This window comes from Phoca vitulina, unplaced genomic scaffold (assembly GCF_004348235.1).
Source record: "Phoca vitulina isolate PV1807 unplaced genomic scaffold, GSC_HSeal_1.0 scaffold4, whole genome shotgun sequence".
NCBI lineage: Eukaryota > Metazoa > Chordata > Mammalia > Carnivora > Phocidae > Phoca > Phoca vitulina.
Genome location: NW_022589707.1, coordinates 23,181,431 through 23,206,385, shown reverse-complemented (window position 1 = coordinate 23,206,385; position 24,955 = coordinate 23,181,431). Strand labels below are relative to the sequence as shown.

The following is a 24,955-nucleotide window of genomic DNA, read 5'->3' as shown; positions in this document are numbered from 1 at the left end:
TATGTTTTAAAAATGGAAAAAATACTAGAATTAATAAAGTGCACACTGCTTGTCTAAAAATTAATGATTAAAATTAAAATGAAGCAAAGCACAAAACAAGTATTTGTCAAGCAGCACCAACAGTTGTGGAGTTTTATGTTTTCATTTTTGGCATGCCAAATATGCTTTTTGTGATATATATTTTTTCAGAACTATAAATGACAAATTGATTTTGAACAAATGAGTACAAGAAACATTTTAAGAATATGTTGAGCTGACAGAAGCTACACGTATAGGGTAAGTGATTAAGAAGTGGAAAAAAGGCGGGTGCCTGGGTGGCTCAGATGGTTAAGCGTCTGCCTTCAGCTCAGGTCATGATCCCAGGGTCCTGGGATCGAGTCCCGCATCGGGCTCCTGGCTCAGTGGGGAGCCTGCTTCTCCCTCTGCCTCTCCCCCTGCTCATGCTCTCTCTCTCTCTGTATCTCTGTGTCTCAAATGAATAAATAAAATCTTAAAAAAATTTAAAAAAAAGAAGTGGAAAAAAGGCAATTTGGATAATAAAACAGAAAAAAAATAAGACTGATAGAATGTTTTAATCCACAGTATAAAGGTTTTGGAACCTAATCCATTACATGAAGTCTCTATAAGGTCCTAAAAGAAGCTATCATAAAACATCTGGAATATCTGCAAAGTAACAGTTTACTGGAAAGGGAACTAGAATTGGGAGGAAGAAGTTCATGATCAAGGTTGATAGCTCAGATTAATTGTCCCTATATTATTTATTTGGTCATTCTTACATTTTTCAACGTAATAACTTGACAAAGAATCTTTACTTCTCTGAAAACCAACTTCATGTTTTATTGTAAACCCGTGTGAGAAACAGTCTAAAACATCCATTTCGTCTTTTTAAATTTTTGTTACTAAGTAAAGAAAATATAATTTCTGGTGAAATAAATCAGCATTGCAGTGAAAAACTTACTTAAAAAAATTGATATAGTGGCACCTGGCTGGCTCAGTTGGTAGAGCATGCAGCTCTTGATCTTGGGGTCTTGAGTTCAAGACCCACATTGAGAGTAACGTTTACAAGAAGGAAGGAAGGAAAGGAAAGGAAAGGAAAGGAAAGGAGGAAGGAAATTTAAAAATAATATCAATGCAATACGTAAAATAGTCTAGTTCATATCACATTTTATGTCAAATATAAGCTACCCTTATTTAATGGGCTTATAAGTTTTAGAAATGTAAGGAAATTCAACACTCAGTGTTCCAGATTCCTTACTTTGCAGATGAGGGAACTGAGACCCAGGGAAATTAAATGCCTCCCATGAGGTAGGGGCAAAATCCAACTCTCTTTCCTGGTCTATGTTTCTTTCTGTACACAGCATTGACGTGTATGTCGTATATTCAAGTTTAAAGTATTTTATTTTATTTATTTATTTTTTTAATATTTATTTATTTGACAGAGAGAGAGAGAACACAAGTAGGCAGAGTGGCAGGCAGATGGAGAGGGAGAAGCAGACTCCCCACTGAGCAGGGAGCCGGATGTGGGGCTCGATCCCAGGACCCCAGGATCATGACCTGAGCCGAAGGCAGCCGCTTAACCGACTGAGCCACCCAGGCGCCCCAAGTTTAAAGTATTTTAAAGGAAACAGTTCATAAAGCAAACAAAATGATTTCTAGGTATTGTAACATTTTTCTAGCTTGAGATTGTTATTTTAGTCTTGCATAGTTTAAATAAGATATTATGTATACTGCACATTTAAGGAAAGAAATATATATATTTTAGTTCTGCCACTGATGTAACCTAACATTTAGAAAATTTTCATATCCTGTCACCTGGGTGTTAGGTCACTGTGACAATAAAGATGGCATCCTCTCTTTGTTTGCTAGTTCGTTATTAATATTTTCTATGACTTGGGTAGAAGTCAGTAGCATTATTGGCAAGATATACAATATCTGTCTTGTGGTAACAGATAATCTGTTCCCTTTTTGGTGTTCGATCAGTGAATACATGGCTTTTTATCTAGTGTCATTAAACTGAAATTTTAAAACTAAATTCTAGATATTACCAAAAGTAATCTTTTACTATAAAGGTAACTTTCTGATTTATAATAAAAAATAAAACAGTTCTGAAACAAGGTCACTTAGCGTTTTGGTTTTCATGAATAGGTTAAAATAACGACCCAGAAGAAAACTTGTTAGTGTTTCAAAGTAGAATTGGCCATTTAAAATAACGCCGTTGTCTTGGAGATTAACATCGAAGCGGTAGTGTTGACATGGGCTTCCACGTGTGGTGATCTTTGGTCATAAAGGATCCCAGTACTCCCAGCTGACATCAGCAAGAAGGCACGAGAATAATAGTTCAATTACCAGTGAAATTAGCAACCCAGGTTTTCAAAGTTTTCCTTAATTGTACAAATTGATTTCTCTAAAAACAGGAGTTTGATAAATAACATGTGGTTGGGCTCACATAAAAACTTACAAATGAAAGCATCTCTGGGCATGTTCTACTTTATTAAGTTAATATATTATTAAACTATCATTTGTATATAAATTTAAATATTTATATTGAGTAAAGATATGACTGTCAATTGATAAATTGAATGTGTAATCCCTTAATTGGGAAAGATGACTCAAAACACTTGTGTGCTGATGAGCCCTACTCTTCTTTCGAGCTGCCTGAGCAGAGCACTCTGATAAATTGAATGTAACCTTTTCAGTATAGCTCAATGATAAATGTTTCATTACCTTATGACAGAGTAGAATAGAAAAATGACATTTGTTTTATACTTTGATCATGGACATCTGGCCAAAACAAAAACAAAACAAAAAAGGAAGAAAAAATGGAAATTTCTGACTTAACTCCAAAAAATTCGAAAGGAAAAGTGATTACATATAATATTTGCATTAATCTAGTTCTTAAAGTAACTTGTTCAATTACAACAATATGCATAAATGTGCATAAGCATCCATGTATATTTATAGATATGGAAGTAAAATTAAAAAATAATTGATAGTCTACTATTGTAGGGGAGATATATTTTATTTGGTCTCCAAACTGGAGAATTAGAACTCTTTGAGGACGTTGTACAGAATTATCATCAGATCCTACCAAAATAGAGATTCAATATTTAATTTTTTGGTCAGTATTTATTCAATTTGTTCTTTCACATGTTTCGCAAATATGTATAGAGTCTATTTGTTTATCTTCTCTCTTGCCCACAAGAATGTAAACTGCAAGAAAGCAGTGACATGGGCCGCCTTGATCATACCTCGTACTACCAACTATGCCTACCCAGTAATAGGCCTTCAATAAACACTGATGAATGAATGAGTGCCAGTTTCTGAACTGTGTGTTAGGTTTATGCTGCTCACCAAAACCAGTGTGACCTACTCTATTAATGTCCAGCTGAGAGGGTGGAGCTAGGACAAAAACATCAAATACTTAGTCAATAAATATTTAATGATAATTGTGTGCAACAATAGGAAGAAAAAAGGATTTTTTTTTCAGATGTGAAAAGGTCATTCTTGTTTGATAGTAAATCTTCCACATTGCCATAAAATATGCATTCTACAAGGCTCACCAAATTACTTAAGTTTAGGCTCAAAAAGAGAAAGGTAAAGAATATGTAGTCTAAGAATTTCTGGAAGTTTATATTCTAGAATTAAGGGTGTGAATTTGCATAGAGTTACTTATGGTGACCTATTAGCATAAAAGGCCTTTAGAGATTGCAGGTATTATTACACGGGAGCTACATTAAAACCTTTAAGATGCCGATGTCCCAACATGAGTTTTCAGACACAGCTCTGGGAGGAAACCTTAATGATCACTAAATTCAGAAGGTGTTTGTAAATGTTTTCATCTCCACATTCATCTCAAATGTTTCTTCTACAACCTAGTTAATGTTTTGAATTCTGTCTCCCTCTCCTCTGCATCAAGAGTTACTCTCCTAAAACTAAATAGGAGGATTCAAACAAGACTATAGACAAAATTTTGTTTGCTAGAATCGATCCCAATTGCAGCAGCTAAAGAAATTTATAAATTAATAAAATTATAGGAAATAATAAATTCTAATATGAGGCACTTAATATACTGCTTAACACCTTTGTAGCCTTTGTTGTGCTTACTCAACCCTGTTTTCATCATGAAGGAATGGAAAAATATGCAAACTCAGATTTTTGAAAGAAATACGAGATAATCACCCTCACTATACAAGGTGACTTCTTTTAGAAAGTTATAAACAGGGCGCCTGGGTGGTTCAGTTGGTTAAGCACCTACCTTTGGCTCAGGTCATGATCCTGGAGTCCCAGGATCGAGTCCCACATCAGGCTCCCTGCTCAGCGGGGAGTCTCCTTCTCCCTCTGACCCTCCTCCCTCTCATGCTCTCTCTCTCTCTCTCAAATAAATAAATAAAACCTTAAAAAAAAAAAGAAATTATAAACATAACCTCTTTTAAAAAAAAACAACACACTGTCCCAAATCATTTACAAGTTTTTGGAATTTATTTTTAATTGAGTTATATGTAAAACTTTGTGAAAATATCTATTACATAATATGATTAACTCCCCACTGAGTCCTTTCTGTTTTGGTTGAGTCTGAAAGGATGCCACAGCAACTGTGTCACTAATTCCACAGATTTGGTGTTGTCCTACATCTCACTGAGCACCTACTAAGATCCATAACACATACCTACCAAGACATATATTTTAATTTCACTCAGTTACTTCCTGTAATTATTCCACCTGCTACAGCTCTTGTATTTTATTTGTATTTTATGATGTAATATCATGGCATTCCCAACTGGTCTTCATGATGGCATCTTTCAATGGTTCAGTCTCTTTTGATGGACTTTCTATTGCTTAGTTACACAGAATACAACACAGCTCTTGTGAGGTGTTATAAAAAGACTTCCTAAGTACTTAGATAGTCAAATTCATTATTAATTTTTTACTCAATAGTTGGCAATACTTATTGAATATTTACTTTATGCTATGTTCTCTGTCTTATTTAATTTTTAGAACCACCCTATGGGGTAGATACTGTTGTTATTCTAACATTATAAGTGAGGAACTTGGTGGTTATGAAGTAATTTGACAACAGCCATGTAGCTGGTGAATAGTAAAACTGGAAATCAAACCAGGATTGTCTGTTTCCAATGTAAGCATGCTTAAGGTCTGTGCTACGAATAGACAGATATGTTGAATTACGGCCTCAGGAGGAGACATTTTATCTTAAATAATAAATTAATGAATAAGTGAGTGAATTAGTGCATAAAATGTATCTCAACACTAAAGAAAAGCAGGAAGATATTATCAAGAATTGAGGAAAATTTCTAATCCAGAGGTTGCTTATCTTTGATTTTCACATTTTAGTTCTTAGCTTCAAAGTAGGAAAATAATTTTTTTAAACTTATATATGAGAAGCATAGGCATATTACAGCCTTTATTTTCCCTCAAGTATTAGGAGTCTAAATATACATTCAAGGGGCACCTGGATGGCTCAGTCGGTTTAGCCTCCAACTCTTGATTTTAGCTCAGGTATGATCTCAGGTTTGTGAGATCGAGCCCCACATTGGGCTCCATGCTGGGAGTGGAGCCTGCTTAAGATCCTCTCTCTCTCCCTCTCCCTCTGCCCCTCACTCGCCTGCTCTTTCTCAAATAAATAAATAAATAAATAAAAAATATACCTTCAAATTTGTTTTAGTGGTATGTTCTTTATCATACAAATTATGTGAGTTAAGAGATGATATGTCAGTAAGTATATATTTAATATTTGTGAAACTCAGCTTTCAGTACTTTTTAACATATGTTTTTATCTCACTAAAGTCATCTGGTAAATGCCATAAAAATATCTCACTATAAATTGTTCAATTGGTTACTTATTTGCCCTGTCTTAATTCAGTTATGAATCCCCTTAACCTAGCTAATGGGCAGCTACTGTAATCTACTGCCATGGAAATAAAATAATATCATGTGGTTAAGATGAAACTACAAGATAATGAAAATATAACTAACTTATTATGTATTTATATGCATGCATATTTTCTGATTCAGAACCTTAATATGACTTTTCCTTGCCATTTCAAAATTAAGTTACATCTCCCAAGAGTTTATTCTGATGCTGTTTTCGTGAAAATACAAAATTTAATGAATTTTAAAGGAGATCATTTTTGCTTTTCCCTATAGAAAATGGAGGACTTTTGACAAATAAAATAGGACACATACCTTTTTCTGGTCATTTTGTCTTTTCTGATCTAGCTCTCCTGCTTTCTCAAGTCCTTTTTGACAATGAATGAACTATATTCTGAGCTCTGGCATTTGCAGTGATTTGATAAAAATCTTTTAAACTGTCCTTAAACTGGCCTCTCTAGATGTCAAATAACTGATTCTGTGTAGGCACTGGAGGAAGTTCTTCCTGCTTTTATCCACACAATTGGGAGTTTTAGAGAGTCTGATGAATTTCCGATTTTAGAAAAATGTGGAAAATGCTTGCTGATTATGCTGCAAATTTGTCCGGCCCCACGTTGTTTATTCATGACTTTAAAAGCAGCATATACTACAATTTATTTTACATCTATAGGTTGTTAGGTAGAATGCTCCATTAATATTCACCATTTAGAAGTATTTTTCATTTGTTATTTCCTTTTGTTTTGCTATAAATAAAACAAGATCTATAGAGGGAGTGTGTTGATCGCTCTCTAGAACTACACAGGCTGGCTTGGAACCCAGCTCCCCATTCACTAGATATGGGAAACTTGGGCAAGTTGCTTGCACTTTTTAAGGTCAGTTTCCTCATCTGTAAAATTAGGATCATAAAATACCTACTTTAGATGGATGTTTTAAGGATAAATGGGTCTTTAAATACATAGAAAAGTGCCTAGCATGTTAAAAAAAAAAAATCAGTAAGCATTAGCTAACATTACTATTTTCAATATAGACTTTTTTTCTTTTTATCAAACTCAAACACAAAGCTGATGAGATAAGCAAAAGGCACAAGAAACCGCGCTCATATCAAAGTGATGGATGAGTTCCATTTTAGAATGTGAAAAATGACAGAACAATCATGCAGGTGCAGAGAAATTAATATATGTAGATATTTGGGTATGTCATTATTTTTATGCTGCTGTTTCTAAATAAAGCAGGATGCTTTCAACACCTCAGAAAGGATTTTAAAAATAGATTATAAGATATCAATGTTGTTAACTATGTAAAATCTACCTACAAATGTAACTGAAATTGAACTGAGGAATGAAACAGGTTTCAATTGATCTGAAGATTAAAAATAAGAAGAAAATTAAGTTGAAAATAACCTTTTAAAAAACAAAAATTGCATGGCATGACTTTTGTTCTTTATCATTTTTTTAAGATTTCCAAACAGTCATTTTCCTGTTTTAGTTTTTTACACTATTAGAGTTTAACAGCCAGAATAGCATGAAACCTTTAAGGAAACAACATTTTTCCAGATTTAAATTTTAATCATATGTCTTATTGAACTTCCTCACTTTTATTAATAGAAATAAACAGTAACATTCAGGCAAATTAATATTATTTTAATTATAATTTTGTCTTTTTATGATTGTAACTTACAATGAAAAAGGATCAAGGTAAAGGCCCTTTTTTATCCTTTAAGAAATATTATGTTTTTAAATTTTTTTTTTTTAAGATTTTATTTATTGGCGAGAGAGAGAATGAGACAGAGAGCATGAGAGGGAGGAGGGTCAGAGGGAGAAGCAGACTCCCCGCTGAGCAGGGAGCCTGATGTGGGACTCGATCCCGGGACTCCAGGATCATGACCTGAGCCGAAGGCAGTCGCTTAACCAACTGAGCCACCCAGGCGCCCCAGAAATACTCTGTTTTTAATGGTTCTAAATTTTGGTAGTTTTCAAAATCATTTTTTCCTTGGCCTAGGGTCCTGGGTGTGTTTTTCATAAGAAAGAAAGAGGGAAAGAGATAAAGAGGGAGAGACAGAGAGGAAGGAAGGAGAGGGAAAGGAAAGGAAAGGAAGAAAGGAAGAAGTTAAGAGAGAGGAAGAAAGAAGTGTGGAGTTAGGGAAGGGATTAGAAAGGTATTTTGCTGGCATTTATCATATTAGCAGAAATAATCAGAGTAGTGTTTTTGCTTTGTTTTAGCTTTCATAACACCACAAGTAACTGAAGAAATTAACAATGAGTATAACAGAGTAACTATGCTTATAATTTATCTTCTGAAACAACACATAAGTATTTGTCATGTTAAAAGAAAAAATACCACTGTAATAAATTATCTTGTAGCTCTTATGAAGTGAAAGAATCCAAAGAACTCTCAAAAGTCAACCTGATGCTTTAGCTGCACATTTAAGTGCAATATTCTAAGTTCCAAGAGTTGGACATTCAACTGACTACACCACCCAAGTGCCCCTAAGTTGTTGTTATTTTTAAGTAAACTCTGTGCCCAGTGTGGTGGGGCTAGAACTCACAACCCCAAGATCAAGAGTCATGTGCTCTACTGATTGAGCCAGCTAGGCGTCCCAGTTCTAAGATTGCAAAATACCTTAATTGTACCCCTTTCTCTGTAGCCATAGCCCCCCCTTTTTTTGTTTCTCCTTTTAAAATTTCACTTGTGTCCCATCCTTCTGCTCCGCTTTCATTTCTTTTTTTTTTTTTTTTTTACCCCATTAATCATCTCCTCTTTGGAAGCAGAGATGTTGTGGAGGAGACCTTCTTCTGTATGCTCATCTTACCTGATCTTTCTGTTGCTTTTAACATTTTAAATACCAGCCCCCCCTCCACCTGCAGTGCCATTGAATTTAAGTTGATATTACTGATTGTCTCCAACGTCTACAGCAGTGGTATCAGTAGAATGTAAAGTAAGCAAGTGAACATGAGAAGCAGCTCTTTATCTTCCATCAAATTAAAACAATAATAAAATAGTTACTCCTTAAAATACCAAAGAAATGCAAATAGCCACTTGTGGAATCATCTTTTAAATGCTCCTAACTTGAAGCCAATGATCAGCTCCTTTGTGGCATATTAAAGCTGATATTTAGCATTGTCAAATGTAAGACGTTAAGCAAGAAGCCACATATATTTTGTTTGTGCTTATAAATCAGTGATAACATTTATGAAACAGGGTTGAGGGTACTAATTATGTCAAGTAAGAAGAAGTAGGTAAATCTGGCTGACATTTGTTGGAAAGTTCTTTATTAAATGTAAGAAACCCAAATACAGTTAGCTTTTCATTTAATCAAGTTGTGTTTCCAGTATAAATGAATGGCTATTGAAGTCTTTATATCCCAGACTTTTCTTAAATGCTTCACTGAATGTTTAATACTCTGGCTTCCCAGTTTAGAGCTTCTTTTAAAGGAGTCTTTCATAAAACTTGGGACAGAAACTTGCTCTAGATGACTGCATGGAGAGTTGTACAAAAGAGAAACAAATTATAAAAGCTCAGTGTTACTTGGTTGCTTAAAATTTCTCTCTTCCTTTCTTTTTACAAAAAAAAAAAAAAAATGGGATTAATCAATGACCTACTTTAGTTTCTAGAGCCTAAGTAGCTGAAATTTTTATATAAAGGTTCATATAAAATCATTTTATTAAGTAAAAAGGGAACTAGACAATCTTTTGAAATTAAGCAAACAAAAATTTAGCCAAGATAATAAAGAGCTTATTTAACACATTCAAAATTACTTTACTTCACATACTCTCTTAAATTGTATAAATCAATACCTTTATCCAGAGTTGCTCTGAATAGTCTTCAGTGTTTTTGGTATCTTCTAGAATTAATCTTTATGACTAGCATTCCCTACAGTATCCTCTGTCCATTGGAAGTGCATGGGGCTGGAAGAAGGCAGACCTGGGTCTGATTCTGTTTGAACCACTTGTGTATGTTAATTCTGATGTGTTAAGACAATTGACACTCAGCAGGATTAAGTTATCTGGAAAGGAGATTCATAATTTGTTCCTTGACTTTTTCATTGGTTTATTGCAAGAAATAAAGGAAACATTATTTGTTTCCAATCTGTAGTTACAGATTAATTGATGTAATTGTATTCAAATGAGACCTTACTACTTGGCTGGGTCCCAAGAAGGGTTAGTTTCTTTCTACACTTGCAGATGGTTGCTGTCAATCACCAGAAGAAATGGATGATAAAACATAGACAGATTCTTAGAAATTCTACCCCAATTGTTGAAAAGCAACCCAAATCTTGATGAAACCAGCAGTTTCTAAGAAAGCATTTTAGGACCTTTGCCATATGGCACAGTTTGAAGGGTAAGAAAAAAAAATTGTGGGAAGCACCTAAATATTATTTTTTTCCAAAATATAGTCTACTGATTACATAAATTCTGACTCTCTGAAATTTAACTTATTATATTACAATTATTCTTTTATTTTGATCAACACAGATATTTCAACTAACCAGTTCTATCCATAGTAATAATGATACTGGATTCAGTAGAATTAGCTATTCACCTTAATAAAAATAAGTTATTGTTGCCAAACTACTACTTCCTTCATGCATCTCTAGACAATCTCTGAGGGCCATTTTCCAAAATACTTTCCAAAACATCTTTTGGCACTTCAGATCTTAACAACTTGTGAGTAAGTTTAAAAATGTTTATTTTAAAATGCCATGTAAATATAATCATTTTTAGTTATAATATATGAGTTATAATCAGAATTTTGCTGCAGTGGTGGGAAAAACTAGGTTCTTGAGATAATATATTTTTTTAACCTTTTAAGCCACTTTTATTTTGGTTTCTGTTACAATGTATAGATCTTTACAAAGAACATGGATCAACCTAACTAAGTTTAGAAGAAGAAATGGGGGGGGTGTTCATATCACATGAGCATCAAAAAAGGTAAAATAGCATGGCAGGTTAGCCTAAAGAATAATATATTCAAGCATCAAAATAGAAATTTTAAATATTTGAATTGATGCCATTCTGAAGAAACATAGGTCAACTATGTTTCTGTAGTAACTTATGTATCCTTATAGAGAGGTGGTAATTGTTCCTGACTTGGAGGATGCATTTTCAGGAGTAAAAATTACCTTCTGAGAGCATGCAAACCAGCCATTCAATGACACTCAATAAAACCATATTTTCCGTATTCTAGCGTGTAAAGGTATTCCACTGTGATCACTTGCCCTCCGTTAGGGACAAAAGAGTATGTATCTCACTTCATCTTAAAATTCGCACAGGTACTTGGGTTACCAGTAGAAATAATTTATTTGCATCACCCCCAGGACCCAACATAGTAAAATATCACGAGTCTTCCTAGTATGTAAGTTGTTTAGGCATAAGATCTTAATCTGTGCTGCAGTAAATAAAGAAAAACTAGCTTCTCCCTTTATCCTGACTCTTTCCCCCAGAGTAGGATAATGTCTTGGTTTAGGAATCTATTTTCCAAGATGGATGTGACAAGCACCAGAGGTGGACTGTGCTAAGTCCCTGTCAGGTCACACTCCTCCTCCGCTGAGGAGGTCAAGGCTGGGGGGAGTAGAATTGGGTTTCAAGAAGTAATCCAAGAGGACGTATAGTGTCGCTGTTACTCTGAGGAGAGAACAGTCATAGAAGGGTACAAAAATGCAATAAAACCTTTGGAGGAGCAAAACCATACTCCAAGGAAGCATCATCAGCATCACCAGCAGCAGCACCAGCAGCTGCCACCACCGCCACCGATACCTGCAAATGGACAACAAGCCAGCAGCCAAAGTTAAGGCTTGACTACTGACCGGAAGAATTTTAGGAAACTAGGAGAGAAGAACTTCACCCAACGTAGCCGGCTCTTTGTGGGCAATCTTCCTCCTGACATCACTGAGGAGGAGACGAGGAAACAACTTGAGAAATATGGGATGGCAGGCGAAGTCCTCAGTCATAAGGATAAGGGCTTTGGTTTTATCCGCTTGGAAACACGAACCCTAGGGGAGATGCCAAAGTAGAGCTGGACAAGATGCTGCTCCGTGGAAAGCAGCTGCGTGTGCGCTTTGCCTGCCATAGTACATCCCTGACAGTCTGAAACCTTCCTTGGTGTGTTTCCAATGAACTGCTGGAGGAAGGCTTTTTGGTGTTTGGCCAGGTGGAAAGGGCTGTAGTCCTCGTGCATGATCGAGGAAGGCCCTCAGGAAAAGGCACTGCTGAATTCTCAGGGAAGCCAACTGCCCGGAAAGCTCTGGACAGGTGCAGTGAAGGCTCATTCCTGCTAACCACGTTGCCCTGGCCTGTGACCGTGGAGCCCATGGACAGTTGGATGATGAAGAGGGACTTCCAGGGAAGCTGGTGATAAAGAACCAGCAGTTTCACAAGGAGGGAGAGCAGCCACCCACATCTGCACAGCCTGGCTCCTCTGAGTGTGAGCATGCCCCGTGCTGGAAGGCACTCAGTGAGATGGAGAAGCAGCAGCAGGACCAAGTGGACCGCAGCATCAAGAAGCTCGTGAGAAGCCGGAGATGGAGATGGAGGCTGCTTGCCATGAGCACCACGTCATGCTAATGAGACAGGATTTGATGAGGCATCAAGAAGAACTTCAGAGGATGGAAGAGCTGCACAACCAAGAAGGGCAAAAATGAAAGCAACTGGAGCTCAAGCAGGAGGAGGAGGGCAGGCGCCGTGAGGAAGAGATGCGGCGGCAACAGGGAGAAATGAGGCAGCGACAGCAGGAAGGATTCAAGGGAACATGCCCTGACGCAAGAGAACAGGAGATAGGGATGGGCCAGGGGCTGTGGGAGGTGCTATGGGCATCAACAACAGAGGCGCCATTCCCCCTGCTCCAGTACCAGCTGGTACCCCAGCTCCTCCAGGACCTGTCACCATGATGCCAGATGGAACCTTGGGATCGATCCCACCAACAACTGAATGCTTTGGCCAAGCTGCTGCAATGGAAGGAATTGGGGCAATTGGTGGAACCCCTCCTGCATTCATCCATGCAGCTCCTGGAGCTGAATTTGCTCCAAACGAATGTCTCCGATACTAATAAAAATTTCAAAGTCTAGTTCCCCCAAAACCCTTAAAAGAAGGACCTTTTTTGGACTAGCCTGAATTCTGCCCTGGAAAAGTGTTAGGGATTTCTCCCAATAGTTAGGTCTTCCTTGCCTGTACTACTCTGAGGGAGTTTGCTGGAGGCTGAGGGTAAGGGAGGGGCGATATTTAACAAATCAGTTCTGTGTGGTATATCGTTTAACTAATTGATTCTGTGTGGTGCATTTCTGAAGTCTCATGTGTGATTGTTAAGGGTCTGGGGTGAGGTGGGATGGGGAGGAACTATGGCAAAATGGATCCAGTTAGAGCCCCCTTAATCTTTTTTTTTTAATTTTTTATTGTTATGTTAATCACCATACATTACATCATTAGTTTTTGATGTAGTGTTCCATGATTAATCTTGATCATTCCTTTCTTTGTCCATCCTGTTGTATTTGCTTTCTCATTCTTATACCCTCCAACCCCAGAGACACTGCCGCATACACCACAAAAACAAACATCCCCCAATGACCTTAGCCCCATTGTTCCATTCACTCACAGGTGGGAATTCAGGCCAATGGCCACAGAGGTCACAGACAACATACATACGGTTCTGTTATATCCCATATATTACCCCTTCATGTCCTAAGGAAGACATTTTCTCTTACAGATTTTCATTTTAGTGTATCTTTAAAAAATCTTGTGTTAAGTTGCCTCCAACTTTTTTCTCCAGTAAGGACGACCCAGGAACGGCCCTTTCGTGTCTATGATGTTGCTGTTCACAGATTTTCTTGATAGGCCTATTACAATCTTGGGAACAGGGTTACTATGTGCTAAAGGTTGGATAGTAGCTCTTACCCTTGCTTATCTTGGGTAGTTATGCTGTGCATTTTTTTTTATTGGTGTACCATGTTTGATTTGTCCCTGATATCTTTGGAGTTTTTCTGAGAAATGGAGCAGTAATGCAGCATCAACTTATTAAAATACATTTTAAGCCTTAAAAAAAAAGGAGTAATCCAGATATAAGGCATATAAATGACCTTAATAGCAAGACATGGTTTTTCTGTGGCTTTTTTTTTTTTTTTTTAATTTACTTCTTTCCTTCCCTTCATTGGCAGAAATAGTATGGGGATTGCCATTTCATAGTAAAATTTCCCTCAAGTTACTGCATTAGAAGCACAATTTAATTACTACATTCATATTAATCATAAGTTTTGTTTTGTTTTATTTGGCTCAAATACTTAATCAAATTTAGGGAAGCACTAAGAAGTAATATCACAACTAATATTGCAAAGAAGTAAACATATCCTAATGTAAAAACTCAAAACTCTACATCCTAGTTATTTTTTTACATCCTAGTTATTTTTTGCTTAACCCTATTGTTTAAGGTGGGATATATATAGTTACAGGTTTTTTTTGTTTTTTTTTTAATCCCCCTTCTCATTTATTTGTCATGAGAAATATTCAATCAGAAGTCACCAAACCCCTTGTTAAGAATATTATATAGTTTATGTAAGGAGAGGATGGGTAACTATATTGGATAATAGCTATAGACATTTCCAAATCTGAAAGTGTGTGATTCTGTGAATAATCCCCCTGCTTTCCCACTATCATCTCCTAGACCTGAGATTCCCCTAAGTTGTCCATATTGTCTTCCGTGATGAAAGTGCCACCTCCTTTTATTTCTTCCTTGCAGTCATGTATGGCTTAAATTGAGCTCTTTCCAAGTCCCCTGACACATTCTGTCTTTGAAGGCCGGTTCCATATTTGGTAGAAATGTATTTTTTCTTATAGCTTATCAACATAGAGATATACCTAGTGGCAATAATATTAATGTTAGAAATGGATAATTACACAAACCATTTAGATTCTAAGTTTTGATCAAGCCAACACAATCCTTCTTCATGTAGAGATAGTTATTCCAGTTCTCCTTGAGTTAAGTACTTTTCTGAAACATTAAGTTGTACTAATGGTAGATGGCAGGCAGGATGAAGGAAAAAAAGTATAGAGATACACCCAGTGCATAAGTATCAGCTAGGATACTTGTTAAAATCTCCAAGTGGAGGCAGGGGTGGGATTGATAAGGGTGTACAGATCTCTACGTATGTATGTATGAATGTATGTGTGTATAATTAACATACTGTGTTGTTATATTAGTCTCAGGTGTCCAATGTAATGATTTAACAATTCTATATATCTCTCAACGTTCAATCAAGATAAGTGTACTCTTAAGCCCCTTTGTTTATTTCACCAATCCCCTCACCTCCTTTTCTTCTGGCAACCAACCATTTGTTCTTTATATTTAAGAGTCTGGTTTTTTGTTTGTCTCTTTCTTTTTGTTCGTTTTGTTTCTTCAATTCCACATATTAGTGAAATTATATGGTATTTGTCTTCCTCTGACTGACTTATTTCACTTAGCATTATACCTTCTAGGTCTAGTCATGTTGTTGCAAATGGAAAGATTACATTCTTTTTTTTTTATGTCTGAGTAATATTCCATCGTATCTGTATGTCAGTCTGTATGCATTTATGTATGGATGGACACTGGGCTGCTTCCATATCTTGGCTATTGTAAATAATGCTGCAATAAATATAGAGATGCATATATCTTTTCAAGTTAGTGTTTGCACTTTTTTGGGGGGTAAGTACCCAGTAGTGGGATAGCTGAATCATATAGTATTTCTATTTTTTAATTTTTTGAGGAATCTCCATACTGTTTTCCACAGTGGCTGTACCGACTTGCATTCCTACCAATAGTGCACAAGGGTTCCTTTTTCTCCACATCCTCACCAACACTTGTTATTTCTTGTGTTTTTTATTTTATTTTATTTTATTTTATTTTACTTTTAAAGATTTTATTTATTTATTTGACAGAGAGAGAGATAGCGAGAGCAGGAACACAAGCAGGGGGAGTGGGAGAGGGAGAAGCAGGCTTCCCGCCGAGCAGGGAGCCCGATGTGGGGCTCGATCCCAGGACCCTGGGATCATGACCTGAGCCGAAGGCAGATGCTTAACGACTGAGCCACCCAGGCACCCGTGTTTTTTATTTTAACCATTCTGACAGGTGTGAGCTGATAACTCACTGTGGTTTTGATTTGCATTTCCCTGATGATGAGTGTTGTTGAGCATCTTTTCATATGCCTCTTACCCATCTATGTCCTCTTTGGAAAAATACCTGTTCAGGTCCTCTGCCCATTTTTTAATCAGATTATTTATTATTTTTTTCCCATGTTGAGTTGTATAAGTTCCTTATATATTTTGGATATTAACCCCTAAATGGATATATCATGTGCAGATATCTTCTCCAGTCAGTAGGTTCCCTTTTTGTTTTGTTGATAGTTCCCTTTGCTGTGCAAAAGATTTTTGTTTTGGTGTAGTCCCAATAGTTTGATTTTGCTTTTGTTTCTTTTGCCTGAGGAGACAGATCTAGAAAAATGTTTCTATGGCCAATGTCAAAGAAATTACTGCCTATGTTTTCTTCTAGGAGTTTTATGGTTTTAGCTGTCACATTTAGGTCCTTATCCATTTTCAGTTTATTGTGTGTGTGGTTTAAGAAAACGGTCCAGTTTCATTCTTTTGCATGTAGCTGTCCAGTTTTCCCAGGACCATCTATTGAAGAGACTGTCTTTTCCCCATTGTATATTCTTGCCTCCTCTGTCAAAGCTTAGCTGACCATATAATTATGGGTTTATTTCTGGGCTCTCTATTCTGTGCTGTTGATCTATATGTCTATTTTTGTGCCAGTACCATACTGTTTTGATTATTACAGCTTTGTAGTATATCTTGAGATCTGGGATTGTGATACCTCTAGCTTTGTTCTTCTTTCTCAAGATGACTTTGGCTATCCTTGGGGTCTTTTGTGTTTCTGTACAAATTTTAAGATTATTTGTTCTAGTTCTGTGAAAAATGCCATTGGTATTTTGGTAGGAATTGCATTAAATCTGTAGATTGCTTTGAGTAGTATGGACATTTCTAACAATATTGGTTCTTTCAACCCATGAGCATGGAGTTTCATCCCAATTTGTGTCATCTTCAGTTTCTTTCATCAGTTTTATAGTTTTTGGAGTACAGGTCTTTCACCACCTTGGTTGAATTTTTTCCTAGGTATTTTGTTATTTTTGGTGCAATTCTAAGTGGGATTGTTTTCTTAATTTCTCTTTCTGCTACCTAATTATTAGCATATAGAAATGCAGTAGAATTCTGTGTATTAATTTTGTAATCTGTGACTTCACTGAATTCATTTATCAGTTCTAGTAATTTTTGGTAGAATCGTCACAGTTTTCTAAATACAGTATTATGCCATCTGCAAATAGTGAAAGTTTTACTTCTTCCTTACCAAACTGGATGCCTTTTATTCCTTTTTTTTTTTTTATTTTTTTGTCTGGTTGCTGTGGCTAAGACTTCCAGTACTATGTTGAATAAAAGTGGTGAGGTGGACATCCTTGTCTTGTTCCTGATTCTAGAGGATAAGTTTTTCATCATTGAGTATGATGTTAGCTGTTGAGGTATTTTTTTTTAAATGGTCTGTATGTTTTCAAAGGATCACTAGATAATTTGAACAAATACTAAAATTAAAATAAACACTGGTTCAAGAAGTTATTTTCTCTCCAGTAATGATTTGTTTATAACCCCAAACACTGTGTCCCCACTTGAAATGAAAAGATTGACTATGCAGTGTGAGTGTTTAGTTAGCATTTGGTTTGACCTGCTTTTTTTCTCTTTGTGGAACTTATATGTGGAAAACATAAAAAATAATAGATGTCCCTTAGACCTTACACATATTTATACTTATCACACTGCAGAATATGACCCACATCTTTAAAATATTATATTTTAGTTTTGAAACAAGAATAACCGTATAATATTATTTTCCTTCACCTGGAAAACCAACAGCAGTTCTTTCATTTATTTAACTTTTGCATATAGGTGACTTAAAACATGAAGGATATTGTGAATGAGTTTTCGTGCAGGTAGCAATTTTTACAATTTAAGTTGATGTTATTTTTAAATCTATTCAAGCAGAGATTATCATACCTAATGTGTATATGACATAAAATATCAGAGTCTAGCAAAGACTCCACTTAGTGAGGCTCTATCAGCTTAGTGTATACAGGGAAGCAGCAGTATAGACTACTAGGAAGAACACTGCAATAAGAGTCAGTGGACCTGTGGAGAAGTTGTTTTTTTAAATGTCTTTCACTTTTGTTCCTCTATCAGTAAACATTGTCAGGTTGGAATAGGTTACTGGTAAACTCCCTTCCCATTCTAAAATTGTATTTCCATAACTTCTATTTTCTAAGAAACTAATATGCACGTGTGTATAAAAGTACATTTAAGCAAGCATATGTATATAAAATATATATATAATGGCAAAACAAAAACACAAGTATAGGAGGTCTTTGGAATAAAAGTACTCAATGAGAATCAGTTTACAGAAATTTTAATGAGGTGTGTTTGTTGTTTTGAAAACAGTTTTCCTATTTTCTGACATAGTATCAAGAACTTGCTCCTTCTAAGAAATGATTCTAAGACACTCTGTTCTTTTGAAGTTTTTAAAAGTTTTTATTGAGCCGCACAGAATAAAGTCTATTTGAACATGATAAGCTGACATGGTGAATCAGAAATGTCAAGCTGTTTTACATTTCAGAGTCTCACAGTAATAAAAATTGTCCTTTAATCCATTAAATATAACATCTTTACACAAGAGAATTCTGAAAGGAAGATCTTTAGAAATTTGAAGAGTTTAATGATATTACTGAGTACTTACAGTTGTTATTCATGATTTCTGTGTTGTATTTAGGTATCCTAATTATGAATATTTCATTATCTCCTATAATTTTATAACTTCTTTTAAATTTATTTGTATCACAGTGTGCTACGCTGAGCAGAAGCCCAAAGCATAATTAAAATATAAAATACTTCCACAATTCAGACATGGTGTTGAGGTTTTCTTTTTTTTCAGTACCTCTTTCGGCTCATCTACTAGTAGAAAATACAGTGATTTTTCTAAGTGATGTAGTTAGTCTTTGCCTGAATTATTTTGGGAGGGAAACTTTTCGAAGGCTTTGTTTAATTTAAATTATGTCCATTCTTTTATTCTTGTTTTCACCTTTCTAATGTGAGGTGGATTTATTAGAACATAGTATAATGGTGTTTTGAAGTTACCTATGGAATTCTCTACCTCAAATTATCATGAATTATCTTTCTCTAGGTCAGGTATATCTTGCTGGTACTATTTTTTCAACCTCATTGTTTTATCATGAGAAAACTTATAAAATAATTTCAATTTCAAAATGAGTGAGTGTTTTTCATGTTCTTTTGAGGTCTGTCTTTATACAGACTCTTAATAAAGCTTTAAACCTGACCAGCTGAATAAATATTTTTTAAATTATCATTTATTATAGTAGTCATTTGGTTTATTCAGTAGACATCTATTTAAATGCACTAAAGGTTTTCTATACAGAAAAGAATATGGTGAAGGGCGCTAGTCTAGTAAGCAAGAGAACTGGTTTCTGATTCTAACATTGCTATTTTCCTTCATTGCTATGTAATCTTAGGCAACATTAAATAACCTTGACTTTTGATTTTCTCACCGCAAACCATGTAAAAGGTCCCCTGTTACTGCAGTATTCAAGAATAGACCAGAAAACTAATATGGGAAAACATGCAGAAGAAATATAAACATTACATGCATGACTGGATTATATAACCTTTAAGGTTCTTTACAATTTTAAGTCTGTTGTTTTATATACAGAATTATGAATTGTCCTTTAGATGTGGAACATCGTATTTCAATTATCAAGGACAAATTTCCAGTTCTCTTTAGGGCTGTGTGTGTGTATACATAAGTATGCATGTGTGGGTTTGACCAAGCTTATACTATATTATTTTATACATTTATTATTTTGTATGTTTATTGAGCATCTATCACGTGTCCAGCACTGTTCTGGGCACTAGGGTTACATTAGGGGAACACACACACAAATTATTTAGATACCAGAAAATGATAAGTGCTAATAAAAACATAGAGCAGAGGAAAAGAAAAGGGAATCAGGTTGCATTTTGTACTTAGGTGGTCAGAGTTGACCTCATTGAGAAGGTGGCATCTGAGCAAAGACTTGAAATAGTTAAAGAAAATAAGCAAGCAGATATCTAAAGGACAACATTTCAAGAAGGAGTTATACTAGCACAAACCTATAAAGCATAAATATGCCTAATAAGTTCACTGGATAGTAAAATCAGGCAGTTGGAAGTGAATGAGTGAGGAAACCGTTAGATCAAAAAAGGAAGGGGAGGCTGATCTTGTAATCACCGTAGTGTCTTGTTGTGACTTGAGTTTTACTCTGAAAAGAGGAACTAGTAGACAGTTTGGAGCAGAGGAAAGATGTGATCTAATTTGGATTTTACTCTGACTGTTGTGCTGAAAGAGTTTGCAGCTAGATGGAAGAAGGAATCAGTTAATAAATGATTACAATAATCATTGGAGTAATAATAATGGCTTGGTATCAAGGTAGTAGCAATGGAAATTTTGAAGATTGGTCTGACTATATTTTAAGGTATTACAACAGGAGTTCCAACAAATTTGATATGAATGTGAGACTAGAAAAATCTGGAATGAAGCCAAGAGTTTTGTTTCAGCAACTGAAGGGATGGGACATCTAAGTGAGAAATGGAAAAGACTCAGTAAAATAGGTTTGCAGGGACAAGGGGGATGAGAAGTTCAGTTTTACACATGTTGATTTGGAGATAACTATTTGACATCTCAGTGGATCTGTCAGGTAGGCAGTTGTATATATGAGTTTAAAGTTCAGAAGACACATCTGGGCAAGACATATAAATTTGGATGATATGAGCATATTGCTGTTATTAAAGTTATGTGCTGATTGAGGTAACAGTGTAGTGGATGTAGACAGAGAAGAGGAAAGGATAAAGAACTGAGATCTGGGAACTCCAGTGTTAAGAGGTCTGGAAGAGGAAGAGAAACCAACAGAGGAGATTGAGGTGGAAGAATAATGTTATTAGAAGAGAAGCAAGAGTGTGGGTATAATGGAAGCCACGTGAAGAAAATATATCAAGGGCAATACACTCGATGTTTATAAGTTTCAAGTACTGAAAAGTGACCATCAGATGTAGCAATTTGGATGTAATTGGTGATCTTGACAAGAATAGTTTTGGTGTAGTAATCGGGGAAAATCTGATTGGCAAAGATTACGGAAGAAGAGGAGAAATGGAATTCTGTGTTACTGAGTATAGTCAAATATCTCAAGATATTTTGCTACAAAAGGGAAAAGATAGAGTTATAGTTGTTAGGTGAAATGGGACTTAATGGAGGACTTTTTTAAGATGGGAAAAGAATAACTTTTTTTTTTTTTTTTTTTGCTGGTGGTATTCATCTCGACTACATAAGAAACAAAATAATGCAGATAAAAGGGAATAAATTCCATTATGTGGTTCTTAGATAGGTGATAGGAAATTGTATTTAGTGCATAAGGGAAGGTTTTAGGAAGGAGTAAATATCATTTATTTCCAGAAACCTGAGAGAGATTTGAGTTCAGTTGTGGGTTGACATATGTGGCTATGAGAGTTCCTGGAGATTCTTTCTAGTTGCTTTAATTTTCTCAGTGAAAAAAGAAGCAAAGTCATCAAATTGGAGAATTAGGATGGACATGTTGGAAATTTAAGAGGAAAGGAGAAAAGGGGCGCCTGGGTGTCTCAGTTGGTTAAGCATCTGCCTTCAGCTGGGATCATGGTCCTGGGTCCTGGGGTTCTGGGATTGAACCCCATGTTGGGCTCCCCACTCAGCTCAGTGGGAAGTCTGTCCCTCCCTTGCCTCCCCCCCAGCTCGTGCTCTTTCTCACACACTCTCACTCACTTTCTCAAATAAAGGAAAAAAAGTCTTTAAAGAAGAAAGGAGAAGGTATGAAATAGTCCTCCAGGATAGTAGAAAGTACATGAACTAGTGAAATATAGTTGATTGTGGGCAGCCTTAGGGGACCTCCAACAGTTTGTCAAATTGAATTCAAGGTGCGATCATTCAGAACTATTGTGTATTTCTGCATGCATATTTAGCTGCCACATGCAGGTGCTGAAGAAGCAAAGAGTTAGATTTAAGCAGGGTTGTAATTTTGCTTAGTAAAGGTAGTTGAGGGGCATTGAGATGTTTATAGTTCAACTGATTGATGGTCATAGTGGATTGTTAGAGTTGAGATACTAGAGTAAATGAGCTGAAAAGATAGATGATGATCAGAGAACTGGATGCATGAAACAGATTATGGAAGTATGGGCCTTCCTTGTAATGAATAGGTCTAGAAATGACCAGGGCATTGATTGGTTAAAATAACATGGATGACAAGATATTTAGAGGAAAGAAGAGCAAGCAATCAAAAGGCCAAATTTCAGGAAGGGTCATATATGTATATATTGAAATTATCTGTAATAAAATCAAGAGTTATGTTGGAAAGAGAGGCAGGAGCTAAAATACTTGAGAAACCTGGAGGAGTTGATTGCAAGATCATCCAGTGACTGCAACAATGAAGGTAATGAACAATATAATCTAATGACAATAGAGTAAATGCTACAATTTATAGGGAGCAGGGAAGAAAAAATGGTATAGAAACAATCCTAAGAATGAAAGTGGCCATCTTCAATGTGAGCACATTGATAAAAGGCAATCTCTTATGTGATTTTTAAAACTTTCTTATGGCTATCATAATGTAGAAACTCATTAAATAATAACTAATTAACTTAAATGTTGATATTAGGATAGAGAATAAAGTACTTCAAACAAAAGTGTCATAAAAAATATGTAGATGAGCAGTACTAGAGAGAGTTCTGTGTTAGAAAGAAAAAGCGTGAAAGTATAAGGCAGTTGTGGGTTCCAGTCACAACTCTGCCATTTACGAGTTAAGTTCTTTACTAAGGTGTTTCATCTCTGCAATGGGGAGAAGAACTAGTACCTCACAGAATCACTGTGAGGGGTAAGAACAGCGATTTATGTAAAGCACCTGGCACAGAATAAGCATCTAATTAATGTTAGTTCCCTCCCTTTAAAGTAGAGATTCAAATACTGAACATCTTTATAAGGTACCATAACAAAGATAGACGTCTGAGGAAATAATGTCTATTTCTATCACCACTGATAAATGATTCATGAACTCATTCATACACCAACTGTGTGTTATTTCAGTGACTTGAAAATGTGCTTGTGGACTCTTAGTTGTTTTTTTTTTTCAATTTCTGGCTTTATATCACTTATTATAACACATACTGGGAACAACAGTCACAAAAAGAAAATCTGGACACACAGGGGCACCTGGGTGGCTCAGTTGTTAAACATCTGCCTTCGGCTTGGGTCATGATCCCAGGGTCCTGGGATCGAGCCCCGCATCAGGCTCCCTGCTCTGCGGGAAGTCTGCTTCTCCCTCTCCCACTCCCCCTGCTTGTGTTCCCTCTCTCGCTGTCAATCTCTCTGTCAAAAAATAAATAAAATCTTAAAAGAAAAAAAAAGAAGAAAATCTGGACATTATCATTTTCTTTTTAGTGAATCCTAAAGCAAGCATTAATTTTTTCTTTTACTTTCTTAAATTATGTAGATATATAATTAGCATGATCATTGGATAGCATGTAACTATATTAAATAATTATTTAGAGTATTTCATGAATAGTGAAAGGCATATAATTCAATGATAATATGACAAGTTGGAAAATGATATGTATTTTCTATTAAAATATACTGATGTTGAATGAATGTTATTAAACAATTGTAGTTGGTTGTATAGAGAATTTTAAAGATTTATTTATTTGAGAGAGAGAAAGAGAGAGCGTGTGCGCACGCGCGCACGCAAGCAGGGGAGAGGAGCAGAGCGAGAGAACCTTTCAGACAGACTCCACACTGAGCACAGAGCCTGACACAAGGCTCGATCCCACCACCTATGAGATCATGACCCGAGCCCAAACCAAGAGTCGGGCACTTAACCAACTGAGCCACACAGGTGCTCTGGTTGTATAGAGAACTTTAAAAAGCATTGAAATAAATTTCTGGTCTTTTATGATCAATGAGGGAAGTAAAAAATGACCCAAGACAAACAAGGGGTAGAGGGAGGAGCTTTATCCATACAGTCATTGAAGCACCTAGGACTTCTGCCATTCCTTAGAATCTTGTAGTCCTTGTTGAATCCTCTTCATGTGGCCAGTAGAAGAGTACAAAGGGGAGAGTGCATGAAGCATTTAAAAAGTTCTATAGGTCAGCCTCAAAGTGGTGAGCATTATGTTTGCCTAGTTGCCACTGGCCAGAACTAGTCAGATGATCCACCCAGATACAAAGAGGCTGGGAAATGTGGTCTAAATGTGTATCAAGGAGAATATGTGCTTACAGATGTACTAGTTGGTCCATTCCAGAGTTGCTGTGTTACTAGATGTTAAATTAGAAGGATGAACACTGTAGTATTATAAAAATGTAGAAAATGGATGGATCAATTTAAGCTATCTGGGTACTAGCTAGGCAGATAATGTTTCACAGGAGGGATGGAGGGTACCGTATGCCTTGCAAGACACACAAAATCTGGTCGAGTATGTTTTTCAGGGAGTGAATAGCAGTGAGATTAGGGTGAGCTTGTAATACATTCCAACAGTGAAATTCATCTAAGTACTCAGATGTCTTGTCCAAGGAGTCACAGTTATCCTGAATCTACATCTAGATACAGGTCTAATAAATTCTGTGGTTTAAGATTGTTATGAAGGAAATCGTATTTCCTGTTATCTTAATTATACCAACTAAAGTGTGCATATCTTATGTAGAAAGGGTCTTGACTAGATTGTCTTATTACTTTGAAAAGTAGCTTAATTTAGCCACAGTTTAAGGAAAAATAGAATAACTAATATGGCACACAAGTGGATATACATTAGAAAACAAATTACGGAGAACAGACTATGCCGCCTACTCAAAACTGAACCAGACAACATCAAGTGTATAGGAACAGATATTGCAATAATGAGAGCACAGCTGTTTAGGATTATGCTGAAATGTAGGAAACATTATTCATGGA

At 36.0% G+C, this 24,955-nt stretch overlaps 1 protein-coding gene and 1 pseudogene across 1 annotated transcript in view; both read left to right on the top strand.

The window, feature by feature from the left end:
• Nucleotides 1-24,955, top strand: part of KCND2 (potassium voltage-gated channel subfamily D member 2) — a 492,277-nt gene that overhangs the window by 58,132 nt on the left and 409,190 nt on the right. The window lies entirely within an intron of this gene.
• LOC116630478 lies at nucleotides 3,161-15,266 on the top strand (annotated as a pseudogene).